A 10,620-nucleotide genomic window follows, 5' to 3' on the forward strand; every position below is an offset into this window, starting at 1 on the left:
AACCTACTCAACCCACCAGGTTGCTTGCCGCAATTCGGTTGTTTTCACTTAATATCTGCACCCGATTCTATTTTGGGCTGTTTGCGCCCCTGTTGCGTGGCCGATGTTGAAATCCTTCCTGTTTTGTTGTTTAGTAAGAGTTTTACGGCACTCGCGACTACATAAGTGAAAGCCTTCATGGAAGCTCGGACGCTGTCTTTGAAATGCTGCCTCCGGCCCTTATGGGAGCTTTCTTGGCAGTCGGTTGGTCTAGCATACTAAGTGACGTACCTTATGAAGTTGTGACTACATTAGGGTGGTGAAGAGGACATGATTTCTGGTATAAATCACAACGGACAATCACGGGCCTAAAAGCTCACCATCACAACATTGGCTGTATTCCTATCTCCGGTACTCCTCTTTCGTGCATTCCCATTTTGTGTATTCCTTTCTCGTGTATTTCTCGTCCTACTGGCCACAACAGATTTGTCATTTGTAAACTGTACTATTGTTTTGAATAGGAATTACTTTTGAATTTCGCCTCTCGATGGCCTGAAGCACCTACTCTTTAACATTTTTAGACGCACTAAGGGATTTTCTACCCACCAAATTCCCACACTGGACCTCCGATTGTTTTGTGTCCATGTCCGAGAAAACTGAGTAGATCTACTCACTTCTACATAACCTGGGATCAGGGGGTGTTGAAAAAAAATAAGGGGAAAAGGGAAACACCACACTTGTTGAGTCACTGACCTACCTTTTATTGAACACAAGAAAAGGGCGAGATGTTGATACCGTGGTACAGAAGACAAAAGCCGGAAGACGGAAGATAGACAAAAAGCAGAAGACAGGAGACAAAAGACTGAAGACAGAGGACAAAAGACAGAGGAAAAATACAGGAGACAGAAGACAAAAGGCAGGAGGCAGAAGACAGAAGACAGAAGGAAAAAAATAAAAGATAAAAAGACAGAAGACAAAAAAGAAGACAGAAAAAACAGCAATGACACAGAGAATATGTACGTTTTGATGTTTAAGTAACGACTTACTGTTTCATCACTCAAAGAATTCCATATTATATGTATAGTATGCCCACTTCATTTGGTCTCATACTAGAGGATCGGGCTGTAATAATTAGTAAAAATGTAAACATAAAGAAACTTAAGATTTGACATCAACACCACATACGACACGATATTTAAATACTTCACACGTTCCTCATAAGTTGGAAAGGACAAACCTAGCAAAGATTTCTGTGCAAGTATGTGCCCTGGTTTAACGTTGCTATCAACACTTTTAGCTCATTTTAGCTCATTGAGCAATTTTTGTCCAAAATACAAACACGTTTGTTTTCAGGCTGCGAGTCGGGTGATCGCGCCCCTCCCACCTGACCCGACCCTACCCGACACGACCCGACCCGACCCGATCCCGTTCGCATTGGGCACCCCGTATAAGGAATATTAAAAGCCACCCTCCATTAAATGTTGAGGTCTAATACGGAGTGCCCACTATAGCTGGATCGGGCCGGTCGCCCGACTCGATCGCCTGAAACTGAAAACAAACACGTTTGTTTTTTAGGCAATCGAGTCCGTAGTGGGCACCCCGTATAAAGAATGTGATTTCTTCCAAAATGTAACATAACGGTCGGCGTCTCCAGAATTATATTATCTCACGACGTGACGGAAACAGATGCTTGTAAATTGTCAGGACAATGGACTTATAGGTACAACCTAGAAGCCTACTCATTTTAAAGAATACATTATTTATCTATCTTGAATAGAGGTTAAAATACTTGCGTTTCAGGGAGGTGGTTGTTGACTGGTTTAGTAAAAGGTAAAATGGCCGCCACGGTCAGGTTATATCTAAGCTTGATTGTCTTTGGAAACTGCAAGTTTATATATTTTGTTGCACCTTTGTGAGAAATTTTCCCCTGTAAATTTCTCGCAGAAATCTTGTTTTAAAATGGATAAAAGATACTGAGTCAACAACAGCCACAACATTAACCAAGATAATTCGAAAAAAATTGCCCAACATCCAGAGAAATGTAGTTCCTTTGATTTCATATTTACCTAGCGCACAAATTCAACCAGGTGCCACAGAAAATGTAATTATTTTGAAATTATCTTTTTTTTCGAAAGTATAAAGCCTTTAACATAGATAAATTGTAATGTGTCCTTGTATTCCGACTATGTTGTTTCTAGCTGTCGCTAATGTCGTCTGTCTCCACTGACAAGACGAGTCTAACACCTGCATATTTTCTCGTAAACAATCTCGAATTAAACACCATTTTTTGGCATTACAATCTCTGTTTTCCTAAAAAATAAGTATACTAACGTTTCAAGATTAAGAGCGGGTGAAAACTTGGATGGCAGATGGTGGTGGAGGAGGAGGTTTTATGGCACTTGCAGCTCAATTAGGTCGTCAGGTGCCGAAGATTCAAAGTGTTGCAATAGAGTAATAAACGAACAAAAAATAAGGAGAAGAGGAGCAAAGCTCACCAGAGCGCACGCCAACTGCCCACTCTCTTTCCTTCGTGTTCTTAAAAAAATACTATCTACTTGAGATACAATTATGAATAGAATAGGCATTTGTTGTACAGCAGTATAGGCATCAGTTTTACATAATAGTATATTATTAGTAGTGGTAGTAGTAGTAGTAGTGGTAGTAGTAGTAGTAGTAGTAGTAGTAGTAGTAGTAGTAGTAGTAGTAGTAGTAGTAGTAGTAGTAGTAGTAGTAGTAGTAGTAGTAGTAGTAGTAGTAGTAGTATCATTATTATTATTATTATTATTATTAAATTAATAATATTATTGTTTTTATTATTATAAAATAATAATATTAATATTAATACTATTATTATCATATAAAAGTAAAAATATCGTCATTATCATCATAATCAACAGCAGCAACAGCATCGTCATCATCATCATCATCATCATCATCATCATCATCATCATCATCATCATCATCACCATCATCACCATCATCATCATCATCATCATCATCATCATCATCATCATCATCCTGCCGTTACTATGTCTGGGGCTGTAGCTGAGTGCCAAACTCTAGAACAAAATGTGAGCTGGTCTAAAGAATCATTGACAAGCAGAAGATGGTTTTTATTATGACAAGCCTCAATTTGGTCACCTCTCCTGTCCGATCTGTTTTAGTCAAAACTCTTGGATCGGCTGTAAATACATCTAACGATAAGAAGGTCTGTGTCTGGGACTCGGGTGATTTCTAATTGTAGGTTTTTATGACCCTGGCAACAACATATCCCTAGTTCCCGGGTGCTTCTGTTGGTGCTACCACCCTTATAATGATATAATCAGTTTCTCTTGTATTGTATCTTAGTCCCAACAGTGTCATAACGCGATGGAATCAGGTGTTCGTCAATTTTGGGGCATGTTGAGTTATTGGTATCATCTTTTTGTTCACTTTACCTTGCTGGTTGTGAGAGTACGTATCACAAGTCTGTGGTCCGTGTCGATTATATAGTTTTGGACCGCTATCGAATCTTTTTGCATTGCAATGAAATCGATTAGCGATGCATGATTCAGGCCATTCCATCTGCACCAGGTCTTTGTTCGGTTCAATCTGTATTTAAAAAGTGTTTGCAATCATTATGCCGTGCTCAGCCCATAGGTTTGGCATCATTTCTCCATTGCTATTGCAGTCTGTGTCTTATCACTGTGGGTTAACGTGAATTCTTCCTAGGGCGTTTCTTTTTTTGTCCAACTCTGGTGTTAAGTTCTCCAAAGATAAATATAGCGGCCTTAAAAAAGAAGACCCACTTAAAGGGCAAAAACTAGGTCATTAGTGCATTACGTTTGAGCAAAACTTGGAATAAATAAAATTCAACAGGTTTGTAAATATGAAGTAAATCTATCAATATTTTCTGGAAATATCAAGTTTGAACAAGTTCGACCAAAATTGGGCTGAACGCAATATTTCACTTCTTAGAAACGTTCTACTGTATGGGCGTGATCGGCCCGCTCTGGTTTCAGGACAAGGACAAAGAAACCACTAGTCATATCAGATGGATATATCACCGTGCTGAGAAAGTTTTGGAGACGTTTGAGGAGTGGAATATGTTATGCTGTAGAAGCCTGGTTTCCACTAGGATGGGGCTACCCTCCAAATGTCTAGAGTGGTCTTTGTTTAGTTGCAAGAGAGGTTTGGGGAACGCCTCAAGCCAAACGCTTGCACATGAATGGTCATCTCCTTCCCTCAAACTAGAGCCCTTTAAAGTATTGCCTTTGGGGTTTTTGACAGTCAGAATCTATGGGGAAAAGCCACAAACAATCCGACAGTTGAAATTCAAATGTGAACAGGACGTCTAAAGGATCGATGAGAAAAGCACGCCACGGGTTTATCCAAAGTTTTTTAATGGAGTTTTGGAACTGGTATGGAGAGAAATGGGCAATTCCCGGAGATGTAATTTTGTAAACAGCCATCACGTACCTGGGTTTATTTGATAATATAATTTGCGTCGCATAAAGTGGATAAAGTTGTTCTTCAATGCACAAATAGTGACTATTTGCAATAGATCAGTATGGTTAATTTTTATGAAGATGCAAAGCTTTGTATTTTACTCAACTTTGGTTGAAACTTTAAAGACGGGATTTTTCTCGAACACGGTGATTGACTTGGTCTATTTTGACAAATATAATGTCCCCCTGGTTGAATTTCATTTCTTCAAAGTTTCATTGAAATTATTCTTAAGATGACCGAGCTATATCCTTTCAAAAGGGTCCTTTTTTTTTATTCCGGCTTCTTTGTACTTAATGGTGTTACCGTGGTCAGTCAGGGCTTGAAAAATATTTTCTTCTGCCTTGTGTTACTTTCGTTGCCACTTGTACAATTTACCTGTGTTATGCGTGGCCCAATAAATCAAACCAAACATGTGAGGCACCAAATTTGAATATTAAAAGGTTTCTAACTTGAACTTCGCGAGTAGCGCACTATTCACAGACAAAATTAATAAAAGATCAGATCAGATCAGATCAGACAAAGGTTTATTGTGCGCGCGCAGGCATGTACACAATCTCTCACACATCCTCTCCAGCACACAATTCTGTATACATAAATGTAATAACTATAATCATTATAATAATTATAATAATAATAATAATAATAATTATTATTATTATTATTATTATTATTATTATTATTATTATTATTATTATTATTATTATAATAATAATAATAATAATAATAATAATAATAATAATAATAATAATGATAATAATAATGATAATGATAATGATAATAATAATATAAATAATAATAATAATAATAATAATAATGGTATGCTAGCATGGTCAAAAAATTAATCCGAAAAGAGAAAATCGAACATAGGAAACGTTTAGAAGAATGCCTTGCCTGAAGTGGCAGCAGTCAATGCGTGTATTGTGTTTCTTAGTTAATAGAAAGCATGCGCATTTACCTTGAGGTTTTATTTGTTTAAGTTGATATTTTTCTATCTCTATTTTCTGTGTGTTTCTTATTTATTTACTTTCTATTAAATTATTTTTTGCTAGAATGCCTGCTTTTACGTAGCATAGATTTAATTTATACACTTTCCCTTCACGCTCTTCCTCTTCAAAACAAACAGACGAACAAACAAAACAAACAAAACGAAACAATACAAAAGTATAATAAAGACCCAAACCAAAGCAACCAAACCAAACTCCACTCTTGGAATAAACGACAGCGGCTAACAAGTAAAACTCACCTCTTCGTACTTACCAGAAGGTGTGACTTACATAAAAGGATTGGATACGACACCTGAAAAACAACACACAAAAAATGAAAACAAAGCAAAACAAAACCAAGTGACACGAACTTTGGAAGTCGTGACGATTTTGGAAGCAGTACGTACAGATAGTTATGTGAGCAGGGTCGGAATGAACTGATAGAGACGAAAGATGGAACTTCAAAACATGGCTGAAATGTAATAACAAAAGTAACCCCTTTTTAGTTTTACTCAGTTTTCGTTTTTCACAGAGATTTACACACTTACAACACAATAAGGTCACAATTTATTATAAGTGCCGAGGGCTCATATGACCGTATGCAGTTTGCAAGCGCCGTGAGACCTCTACTAAAAATAATAAGTGTCGTAAGGTAATAAATAGCATTCCAAAATGGAACTGAAAGCATCAAAATACTATTTCGACCGTTTCTCCAATCAAGTTGTGAATGTGACGTCACATTGGGTTTTTGGGTTTTCGATGCACTCAGAACCATTAATTCAACTGTGCCTGCCTGGATCAACCCCGACTAAATGGGATACATTATCTCAGCAGACTGGTGTAATGATGCGGAGGTATCAGGTGTTCGTTGATTTTTTGGGCGTAATATGGAGTTATAGGTATCATCCTAAAGCTTGCTTATTTCGTCTATTTCGATGGAAAGAGTATCCATCTATCTTGAATAGAAGTTGAGATGTTTGGAGTTGAAAGAGGTGGGAATCTTCTTGTTTCAGTGATAAAATTAGCGAGAAAATGACCCCCAAAGTTGTGTGGTTTCCAAAGCTTAAGAGTCCTTTGAAACTATAACCCTCTTTTGTGCAATCAACATTCTAAAAAAGAATCCATACATAAATCTATATGTTCTTAAATGGACACAAAAAATGTTGAACCCCCCAAAAAATCGAGAAAACTTGCCATACGGGTGGGCAAATGCCAGTGTCTTCGATTTCACTATTTTAACGAGCGCCTGATTTCACCACGATGCCTCTCAATTATTATACACGACAAAAACAGACTTCCCGATGTGAGAATCTTTTGAATGTAAAGGTAAAAAGGGTATCCATAAGGTTCCCTTGAAAGCAGCTAAAAGTGAAACAACACACAAAGATGTCATAATATTAAAATCCCTATCTAGTATCTAGGGTCTAGGACTATGACTCAGTCGTGGAGGGGAGTGGACCTCTCTATTCTTTCATTGGTTGCTTGGAAAAAGGGAAACATTTCAAAAAAACAATTATAACGTCGTGGGTTCGAACCCCGTCAGGAGCCCGACGTTGTGTCCTTGGGAAAGGCACTTTACTCGAATTTTCCTCACTTCACCCAGATGGGAATAGGTACCCAGGTATTGACAGTGAAAGATCTTGTCAGTTTGTTAGTGTTTCAGCTGCTTGTACTGTATGCTTCCCGGGAAGCTGAGAATGTTTCTGAGAGTTCTACGATCTGCTGGAGTAATAATATAGTGTAAAGCGCATAGAGCTTACTGTTGAGCGGGGTATGTGTTATACAAATGCTATTTTTATTATTATTATCATTATCATTATTATTATTATTATTATTATTATTATTATTATTACAATTCTGTACTTGAAAAGAAAGCAAGACTGAGAGAAAAGCGCCACAAGGCAGAGTAGAGAGGTAGGACATAATATCAGTTGCACTCTCAAAGCACCAGCACTACATCATCCGAAAGACTTTTGGATGTTTGATCCTCTCTGTTTTCAATTTTCCTTTCGTTTCTTATTCTGTAACTTTGCTTTGCTTTTGCTTGATCGTGGGAAGTTGTACAACTGTGACATTGACGGCCAACTCTCTCTCTCTCTCTCTCTCTCTCTCTCTCTCTCTCTCTCTCTCTCTCTCTCTCTCTCTCTCTCTCTCTCTCTCTCTCTCTCTCTCTTTCTCTCTCTCTCTCTCTCTCTTTCTCTCTCTCTCTCTCTGTGTCTCTCGCACACACATACAGTCACACACACACACACACACACACACACACACACACACACACACACACACACACACACACACACACACACACACACACACACATACTGAATGTGCAAGTTTGTGTTCATGTGTGTATGTATGTTTGTGTGTGTGTGCGCATAATATGTGTGTGGTTTTTGTGTGAATAAGTGGGTGATTTATTTTTCGGGTAACACCTTTACTACTTACTAGCTTCACTATTCCCATTTTTCAATAAGCTAAATCTCTACAGGCATAAAAGTGGTTCAAAATAATTTTCGGAATTTCAAATGTACACAGGTGTGTTTGTCGTGCTTGCCATAGTTGCTATTTTCAACCGATAAGCTTCTGATCTTTGACCAATCAATAGAAGGCAAAAAGAGACTTCTCATTAAGAAACTGGGGCTGGTATTTCACTGCCACAACCTTGTGTTCTTGCGGTATCCTGCCAAAAAAGTAGTTGCCCTTGTCACTTGTCCTCAGTTTTGTTTTACGATAGAGTCCATTTCGGTCTGAAATCGTGACCACCAGGATCGTTGGACGACCTATATAAACACATTGGCTAGTTTGGATCAATGACTTTGTCCAGAATCACTGAGGTGAGTTTTACACCAACTGCAAATACAGACAGTGGATTTTTTGTTAGCTTTTATTGGATGAGAAGATGGCATCATAAGGTCGAGCATTGGAGGCACACCTTCGGTCGTGTCTTTGATGCATAAATTCAGATGGCATAAAACCATAGGCTGGTGGCATGGATAGCCTAGTGGTTAGGTTAACGTACCCGTAATCATGAGATTGCGGATATGTCGTATAGTCCGACGTTGTGTACTTGGGAAAAACAATTACACGATTTATTTTATATTTGGCACGGTCCTCTCGGTGATGGGCATTAAACTCCGAGATCCTGCCTATCAGATAACTTAATATTGTTGATAGGGCATTAAACCTATATTATCATTCTGAACCGTAGGTGTTTCTGATAGTTTCAAGTTTAGCATAAACTAAACAATCCCACAGACAAACGAACAAAAACATGTCATTTGTAACAAGGAAGTCAGTTGTTAACGTTAAGACATTATATTATAGTAATTTAAGTATTAATCTTGTAAGTTTACCAGGGCTTAGTAGACAACGAATATACAAAGGAAATCGCCGTAATCTGAATACAGCCAGTCGCTATATTATGACGTAAATACTGCTATTGTTTACTTCCAACCAAAATATATGTAACGTGTTTGCTTTCTGCTGTTGCTTTTTAACGTAAAATAGAAACATAAAATATGAAAAAGTATGTCCTTGGTAATATGACAGAAATACCATAGACTTTGACTTTAGAATGATACATGTTGTCCTTTGTGACATTGTGACGTCTCCTGTAGCTTTGTGGAACAATAATTTCCTCTGCAAGAGCTGGCGTTGACCTGTTATCTTTTTTTTCTGCCCGCAACGTTAGATGACGCTACGAGACCCTCTGTTCAGAAGTTACTTCTTTTTCATGTGCTCTCTCCCTGTGTGGTCAGGCCAACAAGATAGACCGCAGTCGACGCCACGCCTGTCTGTCCTTGGCCACTTCCTCTAACCTTGGCACACCCAGGCCCTGGGTCATTGCCTCTTCCATGATCGTGCTTCTGTAGCAGCTGCCAGTTGGTCTACATCTCCTTCTTTTCGTATTCGATCTCCAGTACCATATCTGCTTATCTCTCTAGATCTAGTATTCTCAAAACATTTTCCAAATCCCCTTCTTTTTGAGCGTGTTGGTAGTCAATCCCAGGTCTAACACCTCAATATGTGTAATACTACTAATACATTGATTCCACTTTATTACTAGAATTCTTGGTTTAAAAAAATTGACACCCTGTTTAATATTCGTTGAATTGCTGTGATCATTCGTAAAGCATATATCTGAATCATACATCAGTTCCGTTGAAACTCCTGCCATGATATTCTTCAAATAATTGATTAAATGTTGATATTTTTATACTCCCCATCAACACTATTTAGATTATTTAGGAGGCGGGCTTCTGTCAGGGTTAACCTGGACTGAAAGGAATACAACATCCTAGAAGAAAGAACGAGATATTCCTGAAAAAGAAATAGCTCTATATCGGTTGTTTTTTTCGGAAATTGTATGTTTTCAAGGTCCACCAAGAACTCTGAAGCCTTAATCATTTTGTCGTCGTTTTTGCCTCTGTATATTATTATGTCTTGAAGTCGTGGGCTGGGTTGTCGGGTGTTGAACTCCATTTTACCAGGTAGTGTAGTGAGAGTTGTTCTAGTCTGAATTTGAGGGTTGAGATATTGGCCTCGACCGGAGGCTCTCTACAGGAGATGTGCGAATAGCCCCCAGGGCGAGGTGGAGGACTTGGATCTGTACGGGGTCTAGCATTTTCAGAACATGAGGTCTTGTCGATTCGTAAACTTAACAACCGTAGTTTGAGGAAGAAGAAGAAAGGGTGAAGGAGGACTCTACCCCGTCTTTTCCCTGAACTCTGAATTTGTTAGCGAGTAGCACCAGAAAGGCAGATGAGATAGGGTTACGAAGGACCTTCTTGTTCTTCGGTACTAATCGAATTCGGGACCGACCGGACTGCCTTCGCACACGACCGCCGGGGACCAGTCGCTTGGCGCAACGAATTCTTGGATCCAAGTTGGACATGCTGACAGCTGTGTGCTGGCTTTCGCAGTTAGGGCAGCAACGACTGACCTTGCACTCTTTTTAACGTAGCCCGGTCTTACCACAACCAGGGCACACGGCTACGTGTTGGCATCGCGACTGATTGTGGCCAAATTTTCATACTTGAAGCAGTGCAGAGTGTTCGGGACATACGGCTTCACACCAAGGACCAATTTAGATGTTCGAACTGTGGAATGAGGCAAACACGAATCAAACTTGAATACAATCGTGATCGTTTCAACGTTGGTCTCACCCCCC

Source organism: Aplysia californica, unplaced genomic scaffold (assembly GCF_000002075.1).
Source record: "Aplysia californica isolate F4 #8 unplaced genomic scaffold, AplCal3.0 scaffold00372, whole genome shotgun sequence".
Taxonomy (NCBI): Eukaryota; Metazoa; Mollusca; class Gastropoda; order Aplysiida; family Aplysiidae; genus Aplysia; species Aplysia californica.